The following is a 15,497-nucleotide window of genomic DNA, read 5'->3' on the forward strand; positions in this document are numbered from 1 at the left end:
CTTGGAAGTGAGGAGGCAAGAGAACCTCTTCCTTTCTTGATGTAGATCTGAGTTAACGACCTTTATCATTTTCTTTCTCTCTAAAGAACTTTCTTTAAACATGTCTTGCAAGGCAGGTCTACTGGCAACAAAATCCCTCAATTTTTGTCTGTCTGAGAGAGCTTTTATTTCTCCTTCACTTTTGAATGGTAATTTGAAAGGGTACATAATTCTAGGTTGGTGGGGTTTTCTCTCAGCCCTTTAAATATTTCACTCCACTCTCTTCTTGCTTGCATGGTTTCTGAGGAGAAACCATGTAATGGTTTAAATTTAAACCATGTAATGGTTTAAATTTAAATGATGTAAATCTTTCCTTTGCTTGTCTATAGATAAGGTGTTTTTTCCCCTCTTTCTTCTTTCTTCTTTTATCGTTGATTTTCTATATTTGAAAACGATATGCCTAGGTGTAATTTTTTTGGCATTTATCCTGCTTGGTGTTCTCTGAGCTTCATGAGTCCGTAGTATTCTGTCTGACATCAGTTTGGGGGAATTCTCAGTCATCATTGTTTCAAATATTTCTTCTGTTCCTTTCCCTCTTTCTTTTCCTTCTGGTAACCCCATTATGCGTATGTTATGCCTTTTGTAGTTGTCTCACTGTCCTTGGACATCCTGTTCTGTTTTGGGGTGTTTTTTTTTCAGTCTTTGGTCTCTTTGCTTTTCAGTTTTAGAGGTTTCTATTGATATATCCTCAAGATTAGAGATTCTTTCCACAGCCAGGTCCAGTCTACCAATAAACTGATCAAAGGCATTTTTCATTTCTGTTACAGTACTTTTGATCTCTAGCATTTCTTTTTAGTTCTTTCTTAGGGCTTTTATCTCTCTGCTTACACTCCCCATCTGTTCTTTCATGCTGTCTACTTTATTCATTAGAGCACTTGGCATATCAGTGATAATTGTTTCAAACTGCTGGTCAGATAATTCCAATATCCCTGCCATGCCAGGTACTGATGCTTGTTCTGTCTCTCCAAATTGTGGGGCTTTTTTGTTTGGGGGTGCTTTTTTTTTGCCTTTTAGGAGGATTGTAATTTTTTCTTGATAGCCAAACATGATGTACTGAGCAAAAGGAATTGCTATAAATAGGCTTTTAATATTCTGGTGGGGAGGTGTGTGTCACGTCTACGATTAGGTCTCAGTTTTTTAGTGGGTCTATGCCTCTGGTCTGTGAACTGCACAAGTGTTTTTTAGTTTTTTTCTCCTCTTTTAGTTGGAACAGGATAGCTAGAATGGGCTAGAGTTGAGTAGCATGCCCTGTGTCCTCCCCTTATAAATCCAAGAAGAGTTGTTGATTTTGCAGTGTGTTCAACATTTACTTGTTGTTAGGATGGAGTAGTAACTTCCAAGCTCCTTACATGCAGAACCAGAAACTGTATTCATAAGTTTATTAAAAATCTTTAGTGGTGGACTTCCCTGGTGGTGCAGTGGATAAGACTGTGCTCCCAACACAGGAGGCCTAGGTTCGATCCCTGGTCAGGGAACTAGATCTCACACACATGCCGCTACTAAGAGTTCGCATGCTGCAACTAAGGAGCCCACCTGCCGCAACTAAGACCCGGTGCAACCAAATAAATAAATATTTTTTTAAAAAAATCTTTAGTGGCAAAAACTGGGTTTTAGTCTGTAAAACTCTGAATATTATCAACCACAGAGAAGATGAGAATGCCAGTTTGAGCTTAGACAGATTTTGAGAAAACAATATCTGAGTTTCACTTTACTCACTAACCTGGAGAATTGTAATTCAAATTGTAATTCAATACCCAAATGTCATGTTATTGTGTATACTGGGCTAAGGTACATACCCCTTGTATGATATAACTGTGTGGATAACTTGTACATTTAACTTGTCAGTACATACGTACTGACACATACTAGGTACCCAATAAACAGCAGCTTTTAGAATTATTAGGTAAATAGTAAGTGCTTAATAAAGATTTGTTCATTTAAAATATGAAAAATAGACAAAATGGTATTTCATTATTAATACTTATAAATTTTATTTCTCACTGAAATAACTAGGCTCTTTAGCTGGAACCACAGTTAATAAGGGAATTCCTCTCCAATTTTTAGGGTTTACTTTCATTCTGAATTATTCATTTACTTCTTTGCAGTGACATTTCAAATCAGTAATGTGTCACCTTTCAACTGCTGACATCATGGGATTTCCTTGTCTCCGGACATTGCTGCAGATAGGGAAAAAAAAATACAACGTGTTTTTAATTTACTCATTTAAAAAAAAAAATTTTAGATACAACTAATTCTTTTTAATAGTTGCACAATTTATTCATTTTAACTTAGTCTTTTACCAGCGGTTGAAGTATACTCACTGTTGTGGCCTCTCCCGTTGCGGAGCACAGGCTCCGGACGCGCAGGATCAGCGGCCATGGCTCACGGGCCCAGCCGCTCCGCGGCATGTAGGATCTTCCCGGACCAGGGCACGAACCCGTGTCCCCTGCATCGGTAGGCGGACTCTCAACCACTGCACCACCAGGGAAGCCCTGAAGTATACTCTTAAATGAGAAAACTCGCTTGTATTTCTATTTTTTCTATTTGCTGGACTTTTTTTTGAACAGTGTATATCATGGCCTTTGGGATATCAATGGCCACAATTCAGCACAGTTCTGTTATAGAACATCCATGGGAACAACAATGAAATCATTGTTTATTTGTTAATAGAGGGAGTTGGAAAAGTGATTTTTGGTAGACACTAAACAGGACTTAATGTAATTTTATGTTAAGCAGATATATTTCATGAATAAAAGTGCTTAATGGAATACATGGGAAAGAGATTCTGTACAATACTCTTCCTTTTAAATTCTTAACCACTATATTTATTACTTCAACAATTTCTACCACTCCATGTCTCAACCTACAAAGTATGCTATGGTCTTGGTGAGAGATTAATGAGAAAGCAAAAAGTTGTCCTAGAATTTATAGTTACATTTTGAAAGTTTACAAAAGGTATTAAAATTTCTGAAGGATGAATTGTTTAGAATGTTTAGAAAATTAATATATAATTTTGTCAAAACAAGCCTGAAATTTAATAAGTCATTTAAGTCATTGTTTTGATCTCATTCTCTTTGCTAGCTATTTTCATTTAGGACAGTATCTGGGATGCCAGGGAGAGGGGGGTTCTGTGAAGGGCTTGTCTAAGCGGGGGTGTGCAGGGGTGTGCAGAGAGGGTGTGTGAATGTCCAAGGAGATTTACTGGGTCAAAGAAGATGTGCACATGATTCCATGCTGTGCCCAGTACACAATGGCAACCAGAGTCCATCTGGACACTGCTTCTAGGAAGGCTTACTCAGACCACCCTACTCATCAGGTTTTCTTGACCTCAATCTTAGGAAGTACACAAAATGCTTATTAAAACCTAAGTAAGAAAATTAATAGAATTTCATGTTTTATCCTTCATGTAAAATGAGAGAGGAGAAAAATCTTTTTTCTTTAAACTATCTTCTTGTTCATCTTTTCTGTATTGTAGCTAAGACAGCTCACATGTATAATTCCACTTTTATAAGACATTGTACCTTATAAATGGCCTCATAATTGTGCTATAGATGTAAACGCTACAGAATTTGTCCAGGAGTGAGACAGTTATCTGGTTCCACATTCGTTACTGTTCCCTCTGCATTTTCCCACCTAAGCCTGGGTTTTATAGAATGATCGCCCTGCTCCAATCCTTCCTTCAGACCTCATTTCCCAGGTGAGTAACAGTCATCACAATATTCCCATGGACGAAGGGAGAGTCCACCAAGAACAGACATGCCAATCCCAGCCCACGGTAGGGAGGGCTTTCTTCATGGTGTCGGCAATCTTGTCCTCATCCAGCTCTGAAGAGATCATACAAAATGAAACCCATGTTCAGATATGAGATTCATGTCTCGATCTTTTTTTTCCTTTGATATGCATGTAAATCTTTTTTTTTTAATTGGGGTATAGTTGTTTTACAATGTTGTGTTAGTTTCTACTGTACAGTGAAGTGAGGTAGAGTTCTCTGTGCTACATAGCAGGTTCTCATTAGTTATCTATTTTGTACATATTAGTGTTGTTAATTTTTACCAAGGTAATTTATTTATTGGTAATTTTTTAAAAAGTATCAAAGTTTCAAATCTATATAATAGTTTCATGGGAAGTATTTTTAAAGTACTTTAAAAACAGTGCAATCCCTATTTTACATGATCTTTAAAGTCAGTAAAATATTTTAGTGCTTGTTTCCTTCCCTGAAGAATGCAGAATTTCAATCATTTTCAGTGAAAAAAAGAATAAGGATTTCCCTGGTGGTACAGTGGTTAAGACTCTGTGCTCCCAAGGCAGGGGGCCCAGGTTCTATCCCTGGGAAGGGAACTAGATCCCACATGCATGCTGCAACTAAGGAACTGGTGGTCTGCAAATAAGGAGCCCGCCTGCCTCAACTAAGACCCAGTGCAACCAAATAAATAAATATTTTTTTAAAAAAGAAAAATAATTGGTCTTAGCACTCATTTAAAAAATGGAGTTAGTAGACATCATTACAAAAATTTTTAAATCTGATGTATGAAGATACATAATTCTATATGTTTAAAAAGAAAATATGATTCTTCTATAAAATAATAATTCTAATAACTGAACTTAGAATACTTAGAAACAAGTTAGAAGAGCATGCCTGATGCAGTATCAAAACTAATATAAGACTTATGTAGTATTTTTTACTAAGTTCAGAAACGTAAAGCGCTTTTCCCATCCAGTACACACAGCCCTATATCAGTCAAGGAATATTTCACTGATGCTGTTCCTACAAAGGAAAGCACGAGTGCTAAAAATTCCAGTGCTTATGAAATACATAAATATTTTGTTTTATTCCAGGGAATATTTTCTAAAATTCAGACAATGTAACAACGGGAAATAGAAATAAATTCCCTTATTTGAACTTCCTCTATTCTGATAAAGAAGTTTTTCTTATTTCTTTTTCAGAAGAAATCAAAGAAGTAGCTGCCTTTTAGAGTTAACTCATGACTGGCAGTTACCTACTTCGTTCATCCTCATCAGAAGTTTGCCTTCATTCCTTTTGTACGATTGTGATAGGTTACAATCCTTTTATTGAGCGTATGGCTTAGATCCTCTGTAGGGCCAGTGAGCCCCCTCCCCAGATCTGAACAGGCAGGCAGAGATTCCCTTCAGCTCTGCACTTGGCAGTCATTTCACACAAGGTGCAACGTTTACCAAAGAGAATTGGAAAGCTTTTCTCTACTTAAATATATTCTTGTTAAATAATGTGTTTTAGAAGAAAATAAATGTTTACCTTGCATGTTGATAAAATTGGGTAAAGTTAAATTTCAAGTCCTTCATTTGAAAGTAATCACCATTAAAGAATTGTTTAGCAGATCTGCTTAACCCTGGACGTGAACTCAACGATGGATTCACCAAAGACTAGGGAACAAAATCTCTCCAAGTATTGATAGTACATTAGGAATTTTCTCTCTCAGAACGCACTATCTCGGCATAGTGTAAAGAATTCCCTCTTTTGATTCCCTGTGGGTCTTGGTTACATGGGCTCTGATTGTAACCATTAAACAAACCTCCTTGGATACTCAGCCTCTATTTTTATGCCTGGCTGGAGGGAATAATGGCCCCATAGTCACTGCAGCCTGCTGTGTGGTTGCTGGGAGAGTGGATTAGCTATGCCTGTTTTGGTTTTGAATGAATATACCCCCTGGCAAGCCATGCAGCCAAAATAGTTTGTTAGGTGGCACATTTATAGAACTGGTGGCTCACCCTTACAAACACCCTATATTCCTATGGGACACAGATTTCTTTATCAAAAATGCACAGACATCAAAAATACTGAGCCACTATGCTCTACACCTGAAACTAATATAATATTATAAATCAGCTATACTTCAATAAAAAAGATGTGATATATATACAATCAAATATTATCCAGCCATGAGAAGGAAGTAAATTCTGCCATTTGTGACAACATGGATGAACCTGGAGGACATTATGCTAAGTGAAATATTGATAAGGCAGACAGAGAAACACAAATACTGTATGATATCACTTATCTGTGAATCTAAAAAAGCCAAACTGATAGAAACAGAGAGTAGAATGGCAGTTAACAGGGGCTGGGGGTGAAGGAAATGGGGAGATGTGGGTCAAACTTTCAGTTATAAGATGAAAAAGTTTGGGGGATCTAATGTACAGCATGGTGATTATAATTAACAATGCTGTATTATATACTTGAAAGTTGCTAAGAGTAGATCTTAAATGTTCTCACCACAAAAAAGAAATGATAAGTATGTGAGGTGATAGAGATGTTAGCTCACACTATGGTGGTATATATATCATTTCACAATATACGTGTATCAAATCAACATGCTGTACATCTGAAACTTACACAATGTTATATATCAATTATGTCTCAATAAAGCTGATAAAAGATTAAAAAAATGCACAGACATGGGAGCAGCACTCATAGCATAAGCCTGTCTTTCTTTTTTTTTTGTAGATTTAATTAATTTATTTATTTTTGGCTGCATTGGGTCTTCGTTGCTGTGCGCGGGCTTTTCTCAAGTTGTGGCGAGCGGGGGCTACTCTTCGTTGCGGTGCATGGGCTTCTCATTGCGGTGGCGTCTCTTGTTATGTGGGCACTAGGCACGTGGGCTCAGTAGTTGTGGCTCGTGGGCTCTAGAACACTGGCTCAGTAGTTGTGGCGCATGGGCTTAGTTGCTCCGTGGCATGTGGGATCTTCCCGGACCAGGGCTCGGACCCGTGTCCCCTGCATTGGCAGGCGGATTCTCAACCACTGTGCCACCAGGGAACCCCCAAGCCTGTCTTTCTTACTTCATTTCCTCTTTCTATCTTTTGAAAGAAGAGAAGAATGTAAGGACATGTCCACAAGCCTTATGTCGTTCTGTTCCTATAACATCTCCAGGAAAATCAGACCAACTAGTTTATATGAATAATCTACATCAGGAGATTAATAATCAGTGAGGCCAGCTGACTCTGAATTTTGTGCTCTATATATTACTCACAAAAAAGGTATTTGCCTGAAGTCTCTTTGCCCAGCTGGTGGCCTTCCCTGAGCTCTTCAGTAGAAATGAGTATATTCTCTGAACAGTCGGGGGCCGATGAGGGATATGGGCAGGGGAAAGGTTTGTGGTTTCTGCGGGGTCCCTGGAGTTCCAGCATCAAAAGTCCTGAGAACTTGGGGGAGGAGTCAGCCCCACTCAAGCCAAGGGTGGAGATAACCTAGGTTGTGGGGAATGAATTTTCAACTTGGTCTGTTATACTTAAAGCAGTTAGGAGGATGGCCTTCTCTTCAAATGGAGGTTTGTATACCTAAAGGTCTGTTAATCATGTCCTGGAAGAAGAAACTAAGTCTGAATTAAATCTCTCTCAAGACAATACACTTCTACAAAATTAGACAGAGGGAGTAGTCAAAAATTATTGTGGAAAATTAGTAGCTGGAATAGTTAAAATTCCGATAGTACCAATTCTAGTAAAGAAGTACTCCAGTAAGTTTCCCCTGCTGCCATATGATGATTTTCCCAGAGATACTGGGTGAGTGGAATGAATTTCTTTAGCTAAAGGGAGTATATGTTCAATCCAATACATACCATACTAACTATATCAATATAATAGAGATAATTAATAATATATTTATGTATAAGGAACTCACCAATTTCCAGAGGAAATTGAAGAGAAAGGATTACATCTTCTTTTATTTTTCCCTATTAAGGGAGAAAGGATTAGAAGTCTAATTTCATCTTTCCCTTTTTGTTTTTCACCCAGAAAATACAGTTTTTATTTCTTTCTTTCTGTACGTATTTAGTTATTCTTGACTTCCCTCCAGGTTCAAGTAGTTGATTTCTATTTTTTTACTTTGTTACTTTGTTTTCCCACTTCTTCTTAAGCCAGTCAACAACTGTGGCTCTGTGATTTTTGCTTTGCTGTTGAATGTTTTCTAGAGATGAAGTGATGTAGGCTAGAGCATGTATCAACAACCCTGCAGACTTCCATTTAAGTTTGCCTTCTCTCAACACTTTTATTCACATATAAGAATATACCCATACCCATACACAAACACAAGCATTTATGGGAATTTTCTATTTAAGTAAACTGATTTGAGTACTTTTTAATTTATTAATTAATTTATTTTTTGAGTGCTATTTTAATTCAAGGAGTTCTTTTGTAATGAAAACACACATCCCTAGTTTATCTAGCAGCAATTGGAAAAGAAATGCAATCTTCTGGCCCAAGTACAAATTCTTCTTCATAAAATCTTTAAATATTCAATATCAATTCCTTTGCAATAAGTGTTTTTTTCTCTCTGTTCTGGCTGTGTTTTAGTGCAAATACATTTGTCTCCTTTAGGTCCTAAAGTTTTCAACTGAAACATGTTTTGTTTTGTTTTTTCCCTTTTTTTTTCCAAAATTGTTTTGCCTATTTGAACCTGCATGGCAGCAGTTAAAAATGGCCTGCATCTGTAATGAAGAGACCTTTGAAGGCTCATAAAGCTTACTGATGTTTTTTGTTAGAAGAGGTCATAGATATTTAAGAGATTGCGAAAATGTTAAATTAAACTTCTCCCAGTTTGTCAAGAGCATACTTTTCTCTTGTAATCTAGATTCCTTATGCCTTCATTAGTTGTTGTTGTTTTTTAATTTATTTATTTGGTTGCACTGGGTCTTAGCTGCAGCATGCGGGATCTTTAGTTGCGGCATGTGAACTCTTAGTTGCAGCATGCCAACTCTTAGTTGTGGCATGCAAACTCTTAGTTGCAGCATGTGGGATTAGTTCCCTGATAAGGGTTCGAACCCGGGCCCCCTGCACTGGGTGCACGGAGTCTTAGCCACTGGACCACCTGGGAAGTCCCCAAAATACAACAGTTTCTAATAAAATTGTTATAACAAATATATAAACAATACAACAATTACGGGACAAAGAAAAGGCAGTTCTAAGAAAGAAGTTTATAGCTATAAATACCTATATTAAGGAAAGAAATATCTCCAACAAGCAACTTTATTTTACACCTTAAGCAACTAGAAGAAGAAGAACAAAGAAGGGAAATAACAAAGATCAGAGCAGGAATAAATGAAATACAGACTGAAAACAAAGAAAAGAGAAAAGATCAATGAAACTAAGAGCAGTTTTTTGAATAGACAAACCTTTAGCTAGACTTACCAAGAAAAGAAGACTCAAATAAAATTAAAGAGAAGACATTACAACTGATACTACACAAATACAAAGGATCCTAAGAAACTACTATGAACAATTATACACCAACAGATCGGACAACCTGGAAGAAATTGAGAAATTACTAGAAACATACAACCAACCAAGGCTAAATTATGAAAAAATAGATAATATGAACAGTCCAATTGCTAGTAAAGGAGACTGAATCAGTAATTAAAAAAACCTCCCAACAAAGAAAATTCCAGGACCAGATAGTTTCACTGTTGAATTCTGCTAAACATTTAAAGAAGAACTAATACCAGTCCTCAAACTCTCCCAAAAAATAGAAGACAAGAAAACACTTCCAACCTGCAGTATAAAAAAATAAAATACAATTCAAAAAAAAAACCCACTTCCAAACTTATTTTACAAGGGTAACATTACCCTGATACCAAAGCCAGACAAGAACACTACAAGAAAAGAATATTACAAGTCATATCCTTAATGAACATAGATGCAAAAATTCTCAACAACATATTAGTGAATCCTATTCAATAGTACATGAAAACAATTATTCAACATGATCAAATGGGATTCATTCCAGGGATACAGGATGGTTCAACAACTGCAAATCAATCAATAATACAATACACTACATTAACAAAATGAAGGATAAAAATCACATGATCATCTCAATAGAACAGTCTTTTTAATAAATGGTGTTAGGAAAACTGGATTGTCGTATGCAAAAGAATGAAATTGCACTCTTATCTTACACCATACAAAAAAATCAACTCAAAATGGATTAAAGACATGAACATAAGACCTCAAACTGTAAAACTTCTAGAAGAAATATAAAGAGTAAGCTCCTTGACATTGGTCTTGGCAATGATTTTCTGGATTTGACACCAAGAGCAAAGGCAACAAAAGCAAAAATAACAAGTGGGATTATATAAAACTAAAAATCTTGTACTGTGCCCCTGTCAGAGAATAAGCCATTCCACATAAGTGAATTTTCCAGGAAACTAAAAATTGCAATGTCAAAGACTTATTTTATTAATACATTTGAAATAAATATTTCTAAAATTTATTATATTTTTCTCCTTTTTTGGTAAATAATGAATGCAATTTTTAAATGAGGCAGAGAATCATTTGTTGGTTATGTGTCTCTGAAAAATTATCATCAAGTTTCTAGGAAAACAAAGCTAAGTCTTATACAGAAAACTACGGTACCTTAAGACAAAATATTTCAGTTCCTGGAACTCCCAACTGAATACTGCTAAAAAGTCAGTAGTTGGGACTTCTCTGGTGGTCCAGTGGCTAAGACTCTGTGCTTCCAATGCAGGGGGCCCGGGTTCGATCCCTGGTCAGGGAATTAGATCCCACATGCTACAACTAAGAGTTCGCACATTGCAACTAAAGATTCCACATGCTGCTACTAAAGATCCTGCACACCATGATGAAGATCCCACACACAGCAACGAAGATCCCCTGTGTTGCAACTAAGACCCCACACAGCCAAATAAATAAATAAATAAATATTTTTTAAAAGGTCAGAAGTCATTTATCACAGAAGGTTTTTCTCCCATGGATAATTCTATAATCTGTTTATTCTATATATTCATTTTTTGTTTCATACCTTTCAACTTAGAGTTGTTATAAACTTGACAATAGTATTTCTGCTACTATTATAACAGTGAACCAAATGTGGGGGAAAAAGTTTCTGCTCAGCAAAGGAAACCATCAACAAAATGAAAACACAACCTATGGAATGGGAGAACATATTTCAAACCACATAACTGTTGTGAGATTAATATCCAAAATATACAAGGAACTCATACAACTTAATAGCAAAAAACCTACAAACAACCCAATTAAAATATGGGCAAAAGATTGGAATAGAGTTTTTCCAGAGAAGACATACGAATGGCTAACAGGCACATAAAACAGGGCTTAACATCACTAATCATCAGAGAAATGTAAATCAAAACTGCAATATTACCTCACACCACTTAGGAGGACTATTAATGAAAAGGCAAGTGATAATAGGTGTTGGCAAGGATGTGGAGAAAAGGGAATCTGCTGTCCTCAACCAGGAAGAACCTGTTACAATAAGCTCTTGTGACCTCCTTGTTGTAAGTGCTGGCCAGATATCCATGACCAGGGCCATCAACCGAGCCCAGAAACTCTGGTCAGTGAGAATCACAGCAGAAATCATGTATGACTTGTCACAGTCCCAAGAGGAATTACAGGAGTACTGCAGACATGATGAACTCACCTATGTGATCCTTGTCTCAGATAAAGAAGGAAGCCATGTCAAGGTTAAATCTTTTGAGAAGGAATAGCTAACAGAGAAATGAGTGCTGGAGTCCAATCTCGTGGTCCACTTTGGGCAGAAACTGAGGACTAAAGTCAGTGATGAAAGTGTTACCAAACTTAGATTTGGCTGCTTGCTGCTTGAAAGCCAATACTGAAGAGACAAGTATTGGTAGAAAGGAAAGGTTGCTTTATTTAGGAGGCCAGCAATCCTGGGAAGAAGGTGGACTCATGTCCCAAAGAACCAACTCCCAACTGCCAATCAAGGGGCATGAGATTTTAAAGGGAAGTTTCAGGAGTTATAAGTGGAGGGAGTGGGCTACATGTAGAACAGCACAGTCAACTCTGACAATCAACTTGAATTTGGTCATGTGGTGGTCTGATCAGTGTCATCTTGATTGTTTTAAGTACAGTTAATCTTCAGTTCCAGGGTCTGTTTGTTCCCATTTCCTTGAGGCCAGTTCTTGGAATTGTGTAAGATGGAGCAGTTTATGTCATGGCTACAGTCTGGTCATCATGCAGTTAACTTCTTCCATCTGGTTGGGGTTTCTGTATCTGCAAAACAGCTCAAAGTACATGGCTCAGAATATTATCTATAGCCCTTGAGGAGGAACTAGAGGTCCTTGACTTTGTTTAATGACTAAACTTTTATTATTTTATCTTATTTGGCTGCTTTTCTTTGCTTCTGCATTTTTCTCACTTCTCTGATTAAATTAATTCTTTGGCTAAAGTTTTTCTACAGACAAGAGGCAAGTGGAGGACATGGGGAGCAGGTGTCACAGGAAGGCCCCTTGAGTCCTGCTCGATTACAAAAGGACTATCAGAAATATTTCTGAAAATCTTGCAGTACAAAATCTGAAGGGGTCATTTTCAAATGCTTCAGGTTTGTTGAAACCCATGAAGCAACATTTGTTCATATTGTGAGTGTGATAGTCCCAGAGAAGCTGTCAGCCAACACTAGGGGATGGTATGAAGCTCAGATAAAAACACTTCATACCTGCCCTGCCAACTTACATCAGAAAAGCAGTGAAATTGAAATTTTGGCTGTGGATCTACCCAAAGAAACAATCTTACAGTTTTTATCATTAGAGTGGGATGCTGATGAACAGGCATTTAACACAACTGTGAAGTAGCTGCTGTCATGCTTGTCAAAATAAAGATACCTCAAATTAGTCTGTGATGAAATTTATAACATCAAAGTAGAAAAAAAGGTGTCTGTGCTATTCCTGTATAGCTACAGCGATGAATACTACAGAAACTTATTTTAATTCTCAAGCATGATCATTACACTATTCAAAAAGACAGGAGCTTATACTATATAGTGTTGTACATTCATTGTAATTTAAAATTAACTTTACATTCTAAGAAGCTGTCCTACAAAGTAAGTTGTAAGTTTTTCATGTGTAATATATTATAAATTTATCTTTCTGAACACAATAAATGCTTTCATATTTTAAAAAGGGAACTCTTATGCACACATTATGGGAATGTAAACTGGTACAGCCACAGTGGAAAACAGTTTTTGAGGTTCCTCAAAAAATTAAAATAGAACTACCATATGATCTAGCAATCCCACGTCTGAGTATATATCTGAAGGAAACAAAACCATTATCTCAAAGAGATAGCTGTACTCCCATGTTCATTGCAGCATTATTCACAATAACCAAGGTATGAAAACAACCTATGTGTATGTCAGTGGAAGAATAATCAAGAAATTATTAGATACACTTACAGACACACACACACACACACACACACACACACAGGAATATTACTCAGCCTTAAAATAAAAAGGAAATCCTGTCATTTTTGACAATGTGGATAACCTGGAAGGCGTTATGCTAAATGAAATAAGCCAGACAAAGACAAACACTGCATGGTATTGAAATGGAGCAGGACCCTATGGTATACGCCCCCCATGTCCTCAGCCTGCCTTTTGTCTGTGGAAAAACTTTAGCCAAAGAATAAGTTTAATCAGAGAAGTGAGAAAATGCAGAAACAAAGGACAAGAGTCAAAGGAGACCAAATAATAATAGTTTAGTCATTAAGCATAGTCAAGGACCTTTAGTTCCTTCTCAAGGGCTATAGATAATATTCTGAGCCATATCCTGTGAGCTGTCTCATAGATACTGAAACCCACACCAGGTGAAGTTAACTTCGTGATGACCAGACCGTAGCCATGACATAAGCTGCCACAATTCCGAGAATTGGCCTCAAGGAATGGAAACAAACCTACCCTGGAGATAAAGATTAATTGTACTTAAAACAATCAAGATGACGCTGATCAGACCACCGATGATCAATTTCAAGATGACTGTCAGAGCTGACTGTGCTATTTCTGCATGTAGCCCCCTCCCTCTGTCTATAAAAGCTCTTCCTCCTGATTTTCAGTGGGGGTGAGTTGGCCTATGGACAGGCATCCGCCCTCCCCCACACTTGCTGGCATCCAAAATAAAGCAAACTTTCCTTTCCACCAAACTTGCCTCTTTATTGGCTTTTAATATTTATTTATTTTTGGCTGCGTTGGGTCTTAGTCGCGGCACGCGGGATCTCCACTGCGGTGCACAGGCTTCTCTCTCTCTAGGTGTGGTGCGCGGGCTTAGTTGCCCCGCGGCATGTGGGATCTTAGTTCCCCGACCAGGGATCGAACCTGCATCCCCTGCATTGGAAGGCAGATTCTTTACCACTGGGCCACCAGGGAAGTCCCTTTATTGGCTTTTGAGTGGTCAGCAGCCAGACCCCACTTTCGGTTACAGTATCACTTGGATGGGGAATCTAAAAAAAAGTTGAACACGTAGAAACAGAGTAGAAAAGTGGTTTCCAGGGGCTGCAGATGGGGGAAATAAGAGGTTGGTAAAAAGGAAAAAGTCAGTTATGAGATGAATAAGGACTGAGGATCTAATGTATAACATGGTGACTATGAGTTGATAACACTGTTTTGTATGACTGAAATTTGCTAAGAGAGTAAAACTTAAATGTTCTCACCACAAAAAGAAAAAAGGCAAATATGTTAGGTGATGGATATGTTAATTAACTTGACTGGGGGGAGGGGAATCCTTTCACAACGTAGATGTATATCAACTCATCATGTTGCACACTTTAATTATCTTACAATTTTATTTGTCATTTATACCTCAATAAAGCAGAAGAAATAAGTACCCATGTGCACTCCTAAGTTTTCCCTTAGGTCTCCTTGTGAGAATCACTAAATTATTTAGTTACCTCTTAACTGTGCTTTTCTTCCTTCTAAATTAGGAGTCTTTAAATAAATTTGTCAGAAAGATTGTTTAAATAAATCTTGTTCTATACAAAATTAGCTTTAAGGAGTTGACAGGATTGATTCAGGGGACAGACAATTCTGATAAGAATTGGATGTTAGATTACAGACAGGGTCCAGGGGTGCTAAAGAAGTGGTCAGAAACAGGGGAACAAAGTAGCAAACAAAGAAAGCCCTCAGACCAGGGTAGGTAGTATGCTAGGGCATTTGTGCTTTTTTCGTTCCAAAGGGAACTTCTGAGAACAAAATATGCAGGCTTGTAATTCTTATTGTTTTCCTAATGATACAAACTCTTTATTTTATTTTTCTTTAACAAGTCACCCTCATCATTCAGCTTGAGGTTCTTCACTGAGAAGCTAGTCCATAATGCAGATTCAATTTTCAGACAAAATTTCCTGAGGCAGTGTATATATTTTATTTTAGACCAAACAATGGGTAACATACTAAGGTCCTCCACCGCACTAATACTGTGATTCTACTAACAAAAACTATTAAATATTAGGCCTGTTTTTTCTTTAAAACTTTACTTTTGTTTTTCATTTGATCCTATTTCCAAAAGTTTTTGACTACACATAATTTTACTAAGGTATTTGTATTGGACTCAATGTAATATTTTAACCAAAAACGTCCCTTTTGTCTTTGAATTGGTACCATATTTGTATTTTAGAAACATTTAGTTTCCTAGCACCCAGCGATTTAAAAAAATAACTGGCTTAGT

General features: G+C 37.2%; 1 pseudogene; it reads left to right on the forward strand.

The window, feature by feature from the left end:
* Nucleotides 1–11,213: 11,213 nt before the first annotated feature.
* On the forward strand, nucleotides 11,214–12,770 carry LOC114903796 (annotated as a pseudogene).
* The last annotated feature ends 2,727 nt before the right edge of the window (nucleotides 12,771–15,497 follow it).

Source organism: Monodon monoceros, unplaced genomic scaffold (genome assembly GCF_005190385.1).
Source record: "Monodon monoceros isolate NGI ecotype Baffin Bay Population unplaced genomic scaffold, NGI_Narwhal_1 Super_Scaffold_21, whole genome shotgun sequence".
Lineage (NCBI taxonomy): Eukaryota > Metazoa > Chordata > Mammalia > Artiodactyla > Monodontidae > Monodon > Monodon monoceros.